The 15,509-nt window shown below is 42.1% G+C and overlaps 1 protein-coding gene across 13 annotated transcripts in view; it reads right to left on the bottom strand.

Moving 5' to 3' along the window:
• The window catches only part of rap1gapb (RAP1 GTPase activating protein b), a 199,524-nt gene that overhangs the window by 70,221 nt on the left and 113,794 nt on the right, over positions 1-15,509 (bottom strand). The window contains exon 1 of one of the 13 annotated variants that reach the window (XM_078170432.1): positions 5,335-5,638. The exons of 10 other annotated variants lie outside the window; for them this stretch is intronic. The gene's annotated coding sequence lies outside the window, so the exon portion shown is untranslated. Of the gene's footprint in view, positions 1-5,334; positions 5,639-15,509 lie in introns of those variants that run through there. 2 more of the 13 variants (XM_078170425.1, XM_033626134.2) reach the window with 2 other exon arrangements.

Raw genomic sequence — 15,509 nt, 5'->3', positions numbered from 1 at the left:
TACGATGAAAGGACTGGACGGAGGCGATCATCAAAAATGCTCACATGTGCAGCACACACTTCATATCAGGTTAGGGAAAAAGTATTACTGTTGGAGGGATAAATAATGTTATGTGTATTAAGGGTTATCATGTCCACCTCATCAGAATTTGGGGAGGTATTAAGAGGAATACTGGATTTCTAAGTGCGTTAGCTAACTTTAGCTTCAATTGCAAAACAAACTGGAGGTAACTGTTCAAGTGTTGTCGTCCTTTGTACGATTGGGATAGTCTTCAACCACAAAATCGGCCATCCCACCATCAGCAATCCTGTCGAATCATCCATCCACTGAGTGAGAGCATACAGGTCGGCCAGTCTGGTCCCATTGGTCAGTGTTTACGTTTTCAAGTAACACTCCTGGTCCCGGAGAGTGAGTGACCTGACATGGTCCGTTCGTAAGTTCAGTCTGACGCTCTACACTAAAATGAGAGCCCTGCTGGTCGAGGAACCAGAGTGCACTCTGCCATTCAGTGAGTGCTCTGGATAACCAAATGGTACATTCTGACAGTTACTTATCTACGAACGGTCCAGTTTGTGCCAGAGTGCGCTCTGGCACATAGAATGAGTATTTCTGAATGCACCACTTGTATCATCTTCCTCCATTGTCTAAAACAAGCTAAAAGAACTTGCCAGCTAGCGCAAGCTAATGTCTGTGGAGAATTGTTTTGCCTCCAGCTAAGCCCCGCCCACCAAAAATGTCATACTGTTTACTAACAGTAAAAGGGTCTACACAACTCTCACTAACTTATAAAAACAAAACAAAAAACCTTAATAAAGCAACAACCCTGGTGGAGCATGCTTATCATCTTGTTAATCAGTCATTGACTACAAACTGCCAGTCAGGCAGAAACAATACTGTAGGAACACTGCCCCACCATCAGGGCGGTCAAATGGTACAGAAAACCTCGGCCCAAGGCCTTAGGGTGGCTCATGCAAAGGTCTATGTTTGACTCTTAAATGAAATCAATTATAACAGTTTCCTTACTGTGTGAAGGCCCCAGGGCCTCCACAAGGTTTTGGTGTTGGTGTTGTTGGTGTTGTTGGTGTTTGTGCTCTTTCCTTTCAGAGTGCTGGTGGCTTGATTCTTCGAGGTGATTGGAGGCAGCTGGCCACTGTCTTCAGCCCTTTAAAACCCGCCCTCCTGAGAACTTGGTGTCTCTTCTTTTTCCCCCTTGCATCATGCTGCGTTGATTGTATTTACTTAGTTCCGTAGTTTTTGTATAGTTTAGTTTTGCGTTATCTTGGTTATATTGTTTATTCTTGAATTTTTGTTAAAATAAATTACTTATTTTTATGGAACTCCCCATGTGTTTCCTTATTTGTGATGGTCTTAGAGCCGGACCATAACAACTGACTTAATTCACTGACAATACAAGTTGGATGTATTTATGTTACACAATGGGGCAGCTGTGGTTCAGATCCCCGGTTCGATCCTCGGCTCTTCCAATCCGCATGTCAAAGTATCCTTAGGCAAGATACTGAACCCCAAATTGCTCCTGATAGCTGTCCATATGTGAGTGGTTGTGAATGCTTACTGAATAGCCTCAGTCACCAGTATGTGAATGGGTGAATGTGACATATAGTGTAAAAGCGCTTTGAGTGACTGGCGGACTAGAAAGGCACTATACAACTGCAGTCCATTTACCACTTACTGTAGAAATAAATTCATCTTATTCCTTAAAACACATTTCAACTTGTCCTCTGATATCTGATATCACTTACAGTGAAACCATTTTCACAATCACAGTGGGGGTCAGATGTGTAGATAAAACATGTGCTGCTAATGTTAATATGTAAAGTGAAAGTCAAATGTCTCAACAAAAAACAAGGGCTCAAAAAAGAAACACCAGGGTACAGAGAAAACAATGAAATGAAAGGAGCCAAAAGGTGTAACGGCTACATTTAAAGCTGCAAAGAAAAAGTTCACATTAGCGGTGACTGTGCTTGGTGAGCACCCATTCAGCGAAATAAATCTTATTCAAAATTACATGATCTCCATGATGAGCCAGGAAAAGGCTCAACAGAGTCATCATTCTCCCCACTGAGAGGAACCTGGGGCCCTATTCACAGAGCTTCCTGGTACAAAGAGTCGCTCCCAGTGATGACATTCTAAGAAAATTCTTAGAATGCTGACGTTTTCGAAGAATTTCCCCTTAAAGCTAAAACCACAACCTGGTAAAGATAAAACTCCACAAACTTCACAAAGCAACCTATCCCTTAAGAGAACTCAGCAGGTGAGAAACTGTTAGGAGTAGAGAGGAGGATTTTTAAGGCTTTCTTAAGCAGAGGAAAAAATAGTGGAAACACAAAGAAGCAGGAGAAATATTCTCCAACCACTATATGACAGTGAGTACAAAAAATGCTACAGATTAGATTGTGCAGGGATAATATGTGTGGTTGATTGTTCCAATTGTTCCATGCACACATTTCCCCTCCAACACTTTAACGCTATAACACCAGAAATAAAATGATCACTAAGATATTTGGAAGACTGGAAAAATGCAACAGCGCACCAGTGATGACTTGACCTTTCAACAGCAGAGTGATCACACACGCACAGTGACAACACTTTCACAGTCTCATATTGTGATGCAGTTCATTTCATTTCCAGTGGGTGTCAAGACTTTGCAGGCTCACAAAAGGGCATGTCTGTGACAACCAATCACATCTGTTAAAAGGATGTGTCATGCCCAGCAATGGGGTAAACCACACCTCCTCACTGAAAGTTTCTGTCCCTTCATTGCTCAGAGTTGCTCTGAGAACTTCTTACAGTTTATTTTAAGTCCCTTCTTCATGCCTCCTTTGCATTTTTACACAGGACCCATTCTCGGAACCCATTGGCTGTATTCGGCGTCTGACTTCTGGCAGACAGCGATACAGCCTCTGGGGGCAGACCCCCGATTTTGTGGCATTCCGGTTTGATTTGGGCAGAGGAGGTAAATTTCCGTTTCTGACTCCCGTTTATATATAAGTAAATATGCTGAACCACTGCGATGGATTCAGAGTTTGCAGTGACGCCAATTATGTTCCGCCTCGTTAGTTCACCGCACGGACCGTTTAACCTGGTAACAACTGCAGCCGGCTCAAACATGATTGATCAATATCACGCGGACTACAAACAGCCTACAACCAGAAACCAGGGCTCTTCCGCTCTTCTTCTGGAGGCAAGATCTCTGGGGTTTGCCTACAGACTACATTCACTGAATGTAGAGTCTGCTGTATATAGAGACTACACAGGACCAAACAACAACTGCATCATTTCACTTCATTTTGTGATATAAAACAGCATCCCGGCATAACAGAATCAAAAGAGGATGGCCTGACATGTAACACAGCAGCTACAGCCTTTAGTATGACATAAAACATATGTGTTGGCAGCACTTTACAAACAATAACAATGGCATTAACGTGTCAATTTACCATCTTTGTCATATGGTAGCTGATCTCGTCCTCAGCTCGGACGATAAGGAGCTCCTGAATCTCATCATTTTCACAATTTGCGGACATTTAAAACCACTGTTTTTCTTCTTTGAAGTAGCTGCTAACTGCTAACAGCTACATTTTAAATCTCCTGCAGTGGGTCTCATGCATAACACCTCATTAAAACATCACACCCATCCTGCCCATGCCCTATTCTTGGATATGTGTTCTCATAATTTTACTGTTATAATTCAATTGACAGCCCTGAAGGAGGGTGGGGATGCGATAGTGGTGGATTATGCTCAAGTCATATCTTCCCAAAAATTCGGATTTCTGTATTCTTGTGATGGAAAACTTATAAAGTTGTTAAAAAAATAGATGAAGAGTTAATTTATTTGTTCCACCACAATTTGATCTTAATTGATTATTCTAAAGCCTTGCAGTAATTTCTTCAATCAATGTTTGATTTTACTTTTTCTAATAATCCATAGGAGGTCATTTCTTTCTCTTCCTCTCCCTGTTGAACCCCAGATGGCTGTTCCATTGGCATGTGAGTGTGTTAAAAACTGAGTAGCAGGTGGCACCTTGCACAGTAGCCTAGGCCACCAGTGTATTACTGTGTGTGTCAATAGGTGAATGTGACTCATGGTGTAAAAGCGCTTTGAGTGGTCAGAAGACGATAAAGGTGTTGTACAAGTGCAGCTCCATTTGCCATTTTAATAATGGCTAACCTGGCTTGAACTGGTATTGCTAACAACATCTTGGTTTTTGGACTTGTCGTACTGGAATGCGATCAACTTGGGTGTGATGTCATTCCCAGCTCCCATCTGGTGGTTCTGGATAAGGGGCCAAATTTGGAAAATTTTATCCCCCTGTCCATGATTCCCAATAGCTGGCCTGATGTTAAGGTAAACCTGAAGACTTCTCTCTGTCTTAACCTTGCAGCCTCTTGGCTCCATCTGCTCTTCAAAAGACTGGAGCTGAAAAGAATACATGATTGAAACTCTGCCAAAAACAACTTCTATTTTTTCTTCTTTTTTTTTTGGCTGTAAAGCTGTTGCTGTGCTCTGCTAACAGTATTCGGGGTCATCATCCTCATTATCAGTCAGTCCCTCTTTCTCATGTCACCAAAAGACAAATCTTGGAGTTACTCCAGTAAGATTGAAGACTGAAGACTGGAGGCAAATCATAAACTTTGCAGACATTCTGGCACATTTTCTTCTTGGTAATTGTTGACGTAAAAGTCAAATGAAGCCTGACTGAAAGTGAAAGCTCAAAGCGATCCGTGAGATGCAAATAATTTTTTTCCTAATTCATTTTCTCTGGAGCAGCTCCAGGTTTTTGCCATTCAACGGCATTACAGATTAAATTCTCGCTCCTGGGCTTGAGTTCCTAGATTCATAATTACTGAACAAATATAATATTTCTATCATATTTTTGCTTTAAGAGTAATGTCTCGCTTGGCTGAATCTTTCCGTCTAACAGCACCACACAGACGCACGCACACACAGTCCGAGAGAGACAAGTACACATAAACCCCTAAGCTTTGCAGGTCCACTTAGTAGAGAGCAACTAATCTAATCAAGTACAGCAGCTAATGCACAATGAAAGCAGAGTCATTTACTCGAGATGCCGCTTCCTGGGTGGACAAGAGAGAAAGGGAGACAGAAAGAAAGTTCAGGGTGTAGAGTGACAAAGGATGAAGAGATCAGAACAGATCAGTTGGAGCTGGAGCCAAAGCAGACTCTTCTTCAGCTGCTTGTATTGCGTATGTATGTTTCTCTTATCCGTCTCATCTTAGCTCTCAATTTATTCATCTTTTAACAGTTTTTCTCCATCAAGCGCAATGCTCTTCATCATCCCAATCTTTGCTTACCTTTCTGTAGTGCTGCCTCACTTGCAGCTCAGTCTCTTCTCCTCAACAACTTGGAGCTCCTCTCCGTATCGCTCCCTCCGTGTGTCTGACTCAGTCTCTCTATCCTCCAACACCTGCTGTCGGGGATCAGCCTCTCTCCTGTCAGATGGTGCTGAGAGCAGCCCTCCCTTTCCATCCTACCCTCCCTGTCTTCCTCTCTCCCTCTCTTCCCCTTGCACACATACATGCATTTTCCTGTTTTTATTCTGAGGCGAGCACAAACACTCCCTTCTCTCTATCTCCTGCTCTCTCTCTCCGCTGATGTTTTCCCTTTGTTCGCTCTCCATCTCCACCTCCCCTCTTTTCTCTTGATCTCTCTATGACAGAGAGCTGCCCGTCCAAGCAGTGGGTGTTGCTTTGCTTTGCATTTGCCTCAGTGAGTCTGCTTGTTAATAACAGATTCTGCTCATTCAATGGCCGGATGTAGGCTTGAAAGTAAAGTTTTCCAAAAAAAAAAAAAAAAAAAAAAAAAAAGGGGGGGGGGACGACACACTACCTCATCTGAAAGGCAACAACAAATCTCTCTGTTTATTATCTGACTCGTTCTGACAGCTTGTTCCAGCATCATAAAACCCCTTCTGCAGAAATTAGCCTAACCATCCCATTGTCCATTTGACACATTAGTGGCAGGCAGTTAGCTGAAAAGCTCTCAAATGCTGCAGGTTTTGTGGCACGCTCGCACGTAATGGAGAAAATCACTTGCTCAGCCCACAGAGGAATGAGCACAGGTCACTGTTGTTTCAATGTATTACTGAGTAATCACATTTTCCTAATCCTCGTGCATAAGACATCACCACACATTACGCGCATAGTCACAAACAAGTGGTCTTGCACAAAAGGCATTCACTGGATTTCAATACTATACGCCTGTTTATGTCCACCTCTCTGCACCAAATATATCTACAAATAAGCGTTTCAATTTTAGATCCTGTATTATCCAAAATATGTCCAACGCAACAAGATCAGCTCACAGACAGAAATACTCCTATGTCCACAACTGGAGCGTTTTAAGGGCGATAACTAAATATTTAAATAATAAGTGATTATGTAATTGTATGTTCAAATCCATGAAAAAATAAATATAATTACATAATTTACGGTTTAATTGCCAAGATAAATAAATAAATCACACATTAAATAGGACATCAAAATATATAAATGTTTTTGTATTTATTTATTTTCATTACTTTTAGATTTTTCGTATATTTAGTGATTTGTATATTGCTTATTTTTTTACTTATTAATTCATTCACATGTTTATTTATGTATTTATAATTTATTTATTTATATATATATATTTTCATTTAACCAGTCTAACTTGCAGCAGCAAAATAAATCAATTTGTCAATTTCATCCATCAAAAGTCAGGGGGCGGGTTGAAGCCTCTGATTGGCTAAACCCTTCCAGGCATTCCAGGTGTCTGCTAAATGCTAATGTTAGCCTAGCTGTGAGGCTTTCATTATTAAATTCACTTTTGTGAATTTGAAAGGTGAGACGTCGAGGAAATTTTGCAGTTTTCATAATGTTTTTGAAATTAAGATGCTCCACAAACTGCAGCAACAGCAAGCTAACGTTGGTGCCTGCGGGGGCTGCAAGCTAACGTTGGTGCCTGCGGGGGCTGCAAGCTAACTTTAGCCAACTGGCCAGTCTGGAGCATTTTTAAGAAACTGCTCTCGTAGACAGGAGGATTTTATTTCTTGTTGATGGATGGGTTTCTTTAAATGTCACAACACAAATGTCCATTATAACATTAACAGGATCCTTTAGTTTTCTGCCTTGTTCTCAGGGTGGGGAGTGAGGTGGAGGGAACACAGAGAAGTTGGTGTTTTCTGATTGAAGCAATGATTTAGAGTGCATTATATTTTTTAGTGACTCAACTTTGTAACACTCTCTGTACTTTCATACAGGGCTACACCACAGGCAGGTGAAAACAAAAGCTAAAAAGATCTCCATGGAATAAAAGATACATTCCTTTAGCAAAAGTGCTCCATTGTTTGGAAAAACAGTATCAGAGGAGCTCCCTCTCCAGAATCCTATGCGCATCCTCCCTCCTCCTGTGTTTTTGCTTTGAAGCATCACCTCTGAAAACAGATTTAGCTGCGTGCTAGGGTTACAGTTATAGTTCGACTCAATACCAGGCTGCAGAAAATGTAATGGAAGTAGTGCCAATCGATAAGCGAGGCTGCAGGCCCTGAAACGAACCCACAAAGGGATGTGAGCCAGGCCTTCAGGCGGCCTCTTGGCTTGTCCACACCCTCATGTGTGTATAATGTTACAGGTAGCCCAGAGCTAGCTTAAGCCAAAACACAAGCCAGTATGCCACAATGAAAGGAACACACAAAGCCTATATTCTTTTCATGTACTGCTCAGAAGGTTCTGGGTTACAACGGATAACCTACATTGTGGTTTTCCAGTCGAGGTCCCTCCCTGGTAAGCTGCTCTAGCGCTCGCCAGATAAAGACAGTGGTACCCCAGGGAGGGCAAGAAACACCTGAACAAAGTTGAGCTCCAGCAGTTACAGTGGGAGCACGACACATGCAGGTTAAGCACAATCAACACCTCTCTGTTTCAAGACTGAGCTGCCAGCGGGGTGGAGCTTGAGATGAAAGAAGAACCTTGCTTACATGGTACAGAACAAATGGGAGTCAAATCAGGTCAGGAGGAGATTCACTAAACAAATTATCTGTATTTTATTCCCAGTGGGAATTCAGAATTGTCAACTTAATCAGATGGTGTGCAATTACTGTACAAAAGCAACGGTTTGTGGGTCATGCTGAGACTCCTCAGATTCTTTTTTCCCCATTTCTCATTTCATTAGTTTCACCCCCTCTCTGTCTGTCTCTCACTGTGACTGTCTGCTTCCCACTCTGTTCACAGTCCTCTCCCGAGGCAGCCGGACTAAATTTAACATTTACACACCACCAAACTGCAGAGAATAACATGAGAAAAAGAATCAGTAACACTTAAATTTACAAGAATTTTGTCCCTGTGACACCCATCATATAGCTATGTGACAACAACAAAACGTGCATAAGTCCCCCTCCTTTTAAACTGTGGGTCAGCTGCAGCCTCTAGTAACACCTGGGGTGTAGCTGAGATCATTGTGAAACTGCCTCTGCAGCTGCTGCCCCTCTAGCAGCTCTGTGGATGGATGAAACCTTTAAGAGTCGGGGATGTACAAAATGAAACATACCTTGTGTTATTGTGGAAAAACCATACACCTTAGGCTACACTATGCCTGCAGCTAGAAAGGCCCAAATCTGATCTTTATTTGCTCATATGTGACTCATATCTGTTTTTCACAACAGTGCGAGCAGCACAAATCAAATCTGATCTTTTCAATTCTGATTTTGGCAACTTTTGTACGTGGTCCAAAGTCAGATACAGGTCAGATTTTTTGCAATGCGACCTCAGTTTTAATAGTCATACCGGAATTCATGCAATTTATAAGGCTCAGAGAACTAGTGGTGATGAAAGCCCAATGCTGCATCGCCTTATATGGCCTGTATCTCGGCCAGAAAGTTGCACATGCACACACCACTACCAGCAGATGGCAGTAGTGTGTAATCGTCATTCAAAAAGGGAAACCGGAAGACCGTCTTGATGCTAGTTAGCCAGTTAGCACATTATCAACACAATCCAATGTTGAAAGAACAAAGCGTAGTTACCACGTGTTAGTGAACAATATTACAAACCCAGAGCTCAATGGCTAAAAAAAAAAAAAAAATCTTACCTTATGTAACATGTTTGTTTTGGTCTCATTCCCTCTTGACTTTAGCTCTTTGTTTACTTTCCTCATTTTCATTTCTCTTCTCATGTGCTGAGCTGAACTGCCAATCAGAGTGATTTCATTCACCAACAAACTCCGCTGTCGTCGACATCGATTCAACATGCTCAATTGGTGGAAAAATAACAGACTAGCGCAGAAGAGGGCCAACGGTGCAGGACACACTGCAGCGGCAAGGATCATGGACGCTCACCAACAGCCCAACAGTGATCGACAGCCAAGCCTTGGCTTGGTGTGTCGGGACCTTTACGTCACTCTAGATTGACAATCAGCACCTTTCTGTCTTGCTGTGAGAGTCTTGTGGAGGGGCCTTGACAGATGTAGTTAAAAGATTTTGACTCTTTGACTCTCCCTGCTGTCAACAATCACAAACTGTATAGAAACCTTTTTGACTACTGTAAACACTTCCTGATTCGCTTATAAAGAGTCAGTGTAAGCCTAACAGAATTGTATAAATTAATACTCACCCTTACCAGCAACTCTTCCACTATGGTTTGGTTGAAAGAAAATGGGATCAGGCTAATACAGGAGCCAATCTCACATATCACTGTGTATATCAAGTATTCTGTAACTGTTGGCTGTGGAGACTTATGCAGGCCGGAGCTGAGCACACCTGAAACAATCAAAGATGAAGTAAGAGTAGCTAAAAAAAAAAAAGACCTTTTGGCCTTTAGCAGCACTATGAAGCAATGCTGTTATGAGTGGAACCCACTTTGTTTGTGCATGTGCATGAGGACACATTTGGATATGAGTTTTTACACCCTGTAGTTAGTTTCCCGCTTTTCTGCTGATAGACAATTCCAACTAACAAGGCGACACGCCAACAATGGGAGACAAAAAAAGAAGACTGCTACCAAGCAAACACGGATGTAAACAATACAGGATTTGAAATATCCAAACAAATCAGCTTTGCATATGTTTCATAAGGAGGGAAATGCACCGAACACATTTGTTAAACCTCAGGGATACACACGATGCATTCTGGTGGACAACAGTGAATGTAAATATAACTTTTTTTGTTTACAAGAAAACTCTGCGCCTATAAACTAAGGCAGGAAGAGAAGAACAAGAAAACTTTCTATCAAAAAATGTAATGAACATGTGTAGCCTTCGGGTGTGGGAATTGGCTGTGGCCCTCATCGGCTTGAAAGGTGGAAAAGGAAGCAATTCTTCTGCACAACAGCAGTCCTGTCAGCACTCCCAGAGCCCCGCTGACTCTCATAATTACCTTGTGTTTGGGTGGCCCTCTCTATTGATTTTGGCAGCGATAAACCTGGACCCAGACTGGGTGTGAAGCCACAGGACTGTCAGTGGGGCAGGTAGCATATGGAAGAAAGGCTGCAGCTCACACAGTTCACAACGATTCCGTGATTTCCTGTCAGACTGGACTCAAGAGGTGTCTTATACACCTTATATAATTTAAGTATATATCAAAATTTCTGTTAAATTTAAATGTAATCAACAAAATTGATTGACAACAGATAAAAAGGTGTCTCATCACTTTATTCCTCCTGACTTGACCATAATAGTAACTGTGAATTTGTTCATGCCATCCATCCTCCTGCTGTACAGCTTGTGTTCGAGGCTGCGGTAGGCCTGGACTCTATCCCAGCATGCACTGGGCAGGGTAAAAAGAATTGCCTGATATCATTTTCAAATACTCTGAGAGCCAGAAACAGAGTCAGCAGTATTTTATTTCCTTAATAAACCAAGATATTTCTCAGTGGGTAAATTAAGACAATCTTTCCAAACAACATTTTCCGATTTAGAATTCTGAAAGTATTTCCTCATCCTTAATTGATTGAGTGATGAGTGCATTGAGACTAACTGTGCTCCGCTGTGTTTCTGAGTGGCCCAGTGACTAATAGGGTTATTAGAGTCATTATGTGGACATGCAGGGCTGTCAGCAGCTGCTCCAGGTGGGGACGGCAGCTGCTGAGTGAGGAGCACAAAAAGGAGACAAAACAACATCACAGCTGACCTCGAGCAGAGACGGAAGATACTGATGAGGTCATGGAGAATAACAGAAATGTTGAACTATGACATGGTGATATGGTAATGCTATACTCAGCATACACCTTACATACTGTAACTGACAGCCTTGATATTGCAGATGCATTCATGGCTTTTTGGGGATTCGACAGAAACTGATTTTTCACCACTGACAACAAGTGGTTCTGAGTCATGCTTTCACTGTCATTTGGAAATGTCATCACCAAACATGTCATCACCATTTTCAAGGGAGATGAACGTGCCACATTTCATCTCCAGCGACAAAGCATCCATACATGCCTGAGCAAAGCAACTGTACTGCATCCCCTGTCGTCATACTCAGTGTGGTATACACACTGCGTAATTGTCAACAGAGATGTAATAGAGCTTGATTACATGGAGTTGACCTCCTGATAATGTTAAATGGCTACAACTGCAAGCAACATTACCCCCTCAATAAGTCTGAGCTTTTAATTAATCAGCTGAATACATCTATATTAAGTGGGTAAGCTAATGAAGTGTGACTGGGAGTAATATACAGTAGATGCCTGTTGTAACATTGTAATCAGCATGTAAATGGAGAAAACACATGTCTTAAAACTGAAAATTCTAATCTTCAGAAAGACGCCATTTCAAATGTGGCAAGAGGATGGACAGTACTTCAAAAAGATCCCATCATGCATGCCTCTTTTCTCATCTACCATGGCAGCTGCCGTCTATTTAATTGAACAGGTGCACTGAGGACCAGGCGAACCCCATCTGCTAAAATTACCTCCAACATCACCTCACTGCTCTCTGCTCTGCGCCCTCTGCACAACCTGCATAAGCAAACCACATTGCAACTGCATTGGGTCAGAATGTTTTCTCAGTGAACTCGCTGAGAACTGGACACACCCGTCTGGGTCGCAGCAGGGGTCTCCTTCCTGCCTGGTTTTGATGCGGCCGGAGGAGCACACAGCCAGCCCATTGACTAAAACAGCCAAAGCCCTGGTGCTTTTTACCCACGCTAGAACTCAGGCACTCTGGCTCTGTGAAACATTCCCACAGACAGGACCTGGGTTTAATAAGTGCTGCCGTCCTATCTCTACATGGTACAGACAAAAAAAGGCTGTGAAAGGATTTTGTTCTGTTATCTCTGTAGGCTTCTAAAGATAATTAACATTAGTCACATTCATTTGATTATGCAAGATATGAATAATAAGATAAGAGGTTTCATAAAATATCTTTATATTTGGAGGGGGCATATTGCGTCATGTTTTCAGTACAAAGGACTCAGCTACAGTGAGATAATGTAGGATTTTACCATCATGAAAATATTTTATTCAGGCTTATTGTAGATCTTTCAGGCACTGGGCATCACTAGATACATCTTTTCAGTGGCAACCCCACTGTATCCATTGTGTGGTTATACTGAGGTCAGTCTCAACGTCCATCAGCTATTGTCTGATAGGGGTAACAAAAAATTGCGGATATTTAGTGAAGCAAAAACTTCCACTTTTGTTTGCCAGTCATTTTGTTTAATTTGGATGAACAGATATAATATAAAGCATGAATACAGATAAAAAAAAGCTAATATAACTTCCTAAATTGTCATCAGATGATAGCTGGTGGGTTCTGAGACTGCATTTCAGCCAGTGTGTTCTGCTTTAATAGTGCTCAGACTATAAATGGACTCCAGATGGAAACCAAAATGCTTCCAATACCAAAATCTTGTTGTGTTGCCTACAAATTCTGCATACACATGCAGATATCTGTTCATTGAGATTAAAGATTATGTTTGGTATTTTTCAACCTGGACCCTATTTTCCCCTGTTTTTGTGCCTAGGTGACTAATGGGAACAACAAGTTTTGGAATTGGTTCAATATTGAGCGAGACTGCTGCAGGTGGCAGCAGGGAAGCAGGCTGCTATGTAACTACTCGGGGCAATAGTGCACTGTCATTATACTTCCACAGAAAGTGCTTGTTTTCCTGCTTGAGTGTCTGACAAAGTATGAAAGGGATCCCTACAGAACATTTTGTTAAACAATAAGATTCTTTTTGTTTAGCCAAAATCAGACCGAAAACACCACCGCCAAACACGCCAGACTCCATGCCGCTTTCACTCAATACTAGACCAATTTCCAAATTTGTTGTTCCCATTAGTCACTCAGGGTGCTTTCAGACCTAGAGTTCGTTTGCTTTCGTCTGAATCAAGGACTAATTTGTTACAGAGTTGCATAATTGCCTAGAGTTGGTTCATGTTCCCGAGGCAGCATTTATAAGCTGACCAGATAAAATGCCTTGTGTGAGAAAGCTGCTTTTGATTGGTCAGAATTTCCATGTGGGAAAAATCCAGGAAGTAAACAAAACCTTAACTTGATCAATGCGAGTCAAACCATACAGTTTGAAAACGAGGCGCGGCTCCAACTACAAAACCGAAAAGGCAGTACAGGAGGAGGTGCACATTAATAATCCTCCAGGACTGTAACATGCTCATGTTTAACCCAAACAATGTGTCATGTGACTGCAGTTGGTTCAGATCGAGGTCGGAACACGTTCTCACCACAAACGAACCGCACCAGAGTTCGTTTGTAACCGGGCCGAGACCACCTCTTCAAGAAGGTCTCGGTCCAGTTGTTTTGGTGTGCACCCGAGTGCGATTGCTGTGTTCACACCTGCCCAAACGAACCGCACTTTGTGGGCAAACGGACCTTAAACCTTAGACACGATACAATGGGAAAATAGTATCCAGGTTGAAAGATGCCAAGTGTAACATTTAACTGTAGATATATTATGTGAGACACAAACTGTGTGCACACATATTGAAATAACAATAAGTTGGACATTCCTGCCAGAAGTATCTTGGCAACACATTAGTGGAAATCCTAGGCGATGCCTTTTAATGTTGAATTTGTGTTATCATGTGATTTGGTTGCTAGCATTAATTGAACTTGTTTAAACCAGCCTGGGGCTTCTGTTCTGTGATCACAGCAGGAGCTGTAGCTGCGTCTGCAGATGATAGCATGATAGTTACATGCAAATGTGAAACGAGGAAATTAAAAGGGTTTTATCTTTTGGTGCAATATGGTGATATCTGGGTTCAAAGTGGAAAAATGGGGATCGCTCACTCTCGGAGTGTGCTGTGATACACTTGTATAATTTATGGATCGGACTGACACTTTGTGATGTGAGAAAAACAATAAATTAGTTTGTGTGGAGGGGACAGAGGGATGAGGGGCAGGAAGTTGCCTGAATAAAATCCAGTACCACTAATGTTAGGAGAAGGCTGGTTCTTAATTGATATCACCAGTAAAATCCACTTCAATCAGTATAAACAGAGGGGAAGACGAGGTCAGAGGAGACTGAAATCAACTGTGCAGAGCAGAAGATGATCCAACCGAGTCAAAAAGACTTAGACAACACAAACTTGTTGGATCCTAGTGAGAAGGCGGCATTGCAGAAATGAGCAAACAAGAGTTCAACAACTTCATTATGTAATTAAACTTTTGTTCAATGGCGAGTTTTGGAAATATTGACAGGGAGGAATACAGAATGCAAAATCTGAAGCCGCAGGATATCCTGGCAGCAGAGTTATGGTCAGCACTGCCAGGCTTATTCTGCCCAGCAATGGCTCAGTGAACATCACAATGATTTCAGTTTGATGCAGTCGCCTGCTCAGCCATTAGATCTCAGTCCAGTTGAACACACTGTGTGTGAGATGAGGTCAATAAGCCACCCTGGCTGTTTGGGAGACAAAATGAGCTGCACTGCAATACTAGGGAGGCCCTTAATATTTTGTTCATACTTTGCCTCTATAGAGAATATCTAATATGGTAAATGTAACAGCTTGTCTTGTCTCCTAGACTGTATAAAATAAAGGACGTAACCACCGTGATGTCATCTTTTGGTTTGTGGATGCCCGTTTTGAAAACTCGAGTTTGGCATTTTGGCTGTCATCATCTTGGGTTTTCACAGCTAGAAGTGACCATATTGAAACGAGAGGGTGGAGCTAACCCTATTGCTAGCTGCTAGCTTGTTGAGCTCAGTGCATTTACAGCAGACCCCAGAAACGTAGCTCAGCCTTGCTTTTAATTTTTACTCAGTGGCAATTTGCAGTATTGCAGCGAAAAATAACAACTATTCATTCATTTATTCATTTTCCATAAATAGTTATCCTGTTAGGGGTCCCGGGGGGGCTGGAGCCTATCAAAGTTGACATTGGATGAGAGGTGGGGTATTCCCTGGACAGGTTGCCAGACTATCACAGGGCTGACACATAGAGACAGACAACCATTCGCACTTACATTCACACCTACGGCCAAGTTAGAGTCACCAATTAACCTGCATGACTTTGGACTGTGGGAGGAAGCCGGAGTA

The sequence above is a fragment of the Epinephelus lanceolatus genome, chromosome 1 (genome assembly GCF_041903045.1).
Source record: "Epinephelus lanceolatus isolate andai-2023 chromosome 1, ASM4190304v1, whole genome shotgun sequence".
Taxonomy (NCBI): Eukaryota; Metazoa; Chordata; class Actinopteri; order Perciformes; family Serranidae; genus Epinephelus; species Epinephelus lanceolatus.
This window is presented reverse-complemented; position numbering and strand designations above follow the sequence as displayed.